Source organism: Triticum aestivum, chromosome 4D, assembly GCF_018294505.1.
Source record: "Triticum aestivum cultivar Chinese Spring chromosome 4D, IWGSC CS RefSeq v2.1, whole genome shotgun sequence".
Classification (NCBI taxonomy): Eukaryota; Viridiplantae; Streptophyta; class Magnoliopsida; order Poales; family Poaceae; genus Triticum; species Triticum aestivum.
Window position 1 is genome coordinate 304,051,864 of NC_057805.1, and position 2,340 is coordinate 304,054,203.

General features: G+C 45.3%; 1 long non-coding RNA gene across 1 annotated transcript; it reads right to left on the reverse strand.

Moving 5' to 3' along the window:
* Positions 1 to 1,065: 1,065 nt before the first annotated feature.
* On the reverse strand, positions 1,066 to 1,941 carry LOC123099936 (uncharacterized). The gene is made up of 2 exons (XR_006448306.1): positions 1,748 to 1,941; positions 1,066 to 1,671 (listed from the first exon to the last, which is right to left on the reverse strand). It is a non-coding gene; the product is annotated as an uncharacterized lncRNA (long non-coding RNA).
* Positions 1,942 to 2,340: the final 399 nt, after the last annotated feature.

The window sequence follows — 2,340 nt, forward strand, 5'->3', positions numbered from 1 at the left end:
TATGATCCAGAAGATATAATGTATTACAATATCATAGCACACAGCTAGCTTTATTCAATAATAACAGCGGAAAGGTGGCATAATAAACGATGAATCCCATCAATGGCCACTGGAGAACATGTTGAGTGAAGACTCGTGATCCTACTGTATCTCATTGATCATCTGAAAATCCTGCAACATGATAAGTTGCAGCCATAGAGGGTCAATACATTGAATGTATTGGCAAATCACACAATATGATATAACAAACCTACATCCACAAAGCAATGTATGACAAACAAAACACACAAGTTAGTTTGGAGAAGAATGTCTTCACCTACCTCCACTACCTGAACTCACAACCGTCTCTAATTTACTCGCCCAAGATAACCCAAAGATTCTAAATAAACATGACAAGAACTTCAGAAGTATCTCAAGTGCGCTCTGTCAATGACGCATTCTCTAGGAACAATATAGCGCTCTACCAAGGACGCATTCACCTGATTTAAGTTCCGAAAACTATACCTCGCCTCAAGTGCGCTCTCTCAATGGCGCATTCTCTAGGGACAATAGAGCGCTCTGCCAGTGATGCATTCACCTGGTTAATAATCCCGAGCCTACGGCTATAAACACTCACCACTTTCATGGATCACTCGACACATGCCCGTGTCTACCATAGCAAGTTGATCACACCATCACATAATACAATCAATATCAGAATATGACAACACAGAACAAACATATCAAACCAAGCATATGTCATAGCATAAAAACCACACGTGCATAACAGAATATAGGATGAGCAAAATCAAAAGTGCAAACTTGCCTTGAATGCTATTGAAGTACTCTAACGATTAATTCCGATCCGTTTCACACTCCGAACAATCTATACGATTAACGAAGGCACCGATAAACAAACCGTACTCACATAACCCCACAATAAAGTCAACAACAAGGAATTTAAATAAAAACTTAATTAACAGAACATATCAGTAGTTATATAATATCTGCATGCTAGTAGGATCATAATGCGAAAAGAATCAACTAATTTGGATCTACGGTTTAAAAGGTATGGCCTCCGAAAGGTTAATTTCAAATTTGATCGAATTCAAATTTAAAAAGTGCAAACATGTGAAATTTTGGGTATACAATGTTCTCCTGGTCACTACAAGTACACAGGAAAAACAATCGGTGAATTTGGAGTTACGGACCTCAAGATATACCTAAATGAAAATTTGATATGAAATCTGCCCAAAAGGAATTGTGCTAAAATAGTGTTCCTGGAAGAACTGCTGCGGCAGCTGTGGATGTGCCACGTGGTGCATGCTGACTGGCTGTGGTCGTTTGCTGCAGTGGCTAACCGACGGACGGCCACTAAATAATGCATACCGGTTCAAATTAAAAAAAAGAACATATCTAATCCAGACCGTCGGATGGAGATTGGACGGATGGGGATTGGCCGCCGGACTTGAAGAAGAAAGGTGTGAGCCGGCTCGGGCGGCGATGGTGGCGCCTGCTCCGGTGGTCTCCAGACTCCGGCGGGTAGCGTAGGGGACGAGGTGCTCTGCTGCGGTCTCGAAGACATCCTCAGCCGCGTCGGTGGCGAGAGGGGATGGCGGCGGAGGGTGGCTGGAGCTCGGGCAGTGGGGGTGTTCGTCGGGGCGAGCCCGAAGCACTCGGCTGGGTGCTTCCCTGTGTGATGTAGATGTTCAGGAAGACATAGGAGGTGAAGGCGAAGACAACAGATGGTAAGGGAGGCGCTGGGAACCTTCTGTGGCGATGGAATCGACCGACGAGAGCTCCTGCGGCGGCGGACTCCGGTGAGACCGGGACGACGCCCTAGGGTACGGGTGACAGTGATTTTTGCGAAAATCGGTAGACGAGGACTCGGGAACCACATATAGGTGGATTCCATGGTCTAGGGGTGCGGGGATAGATCGATCCAATCGATCGAATCTGGTTCGGGAGCGGTCTCCATGACGAACACGGGTGGAGGAAGGGGATGACATGCCGGCCTTCCCTGTCAGCGGGAGAGAGAAGAAAAGAGAAAAAAAAGTGTGCTTCGGTGTTGGGGTGCTCGCTAAGCCGAAACGGGCCGGCCTGCTTGCTGGGCTGCGCGCGCGGGCGAGGAAAAGGACTTGGGCTGCAGTTGTGCTGTGCAGTCCAGAGAATAGTAATTGGCAAAATAATTTTTACACAGCAAAAGATTTGGCTACAAGTTAAATTCCAGATTACTTCCCAAAAAAATGCTAATACACACAGTAAAATACTACTGCTAATATAGAATACAGTGAACATTTTTATAACTCTATTGAAATTTTGAGAAAACTGTTTTATGCAATACAAGCACATAAAGAGCAT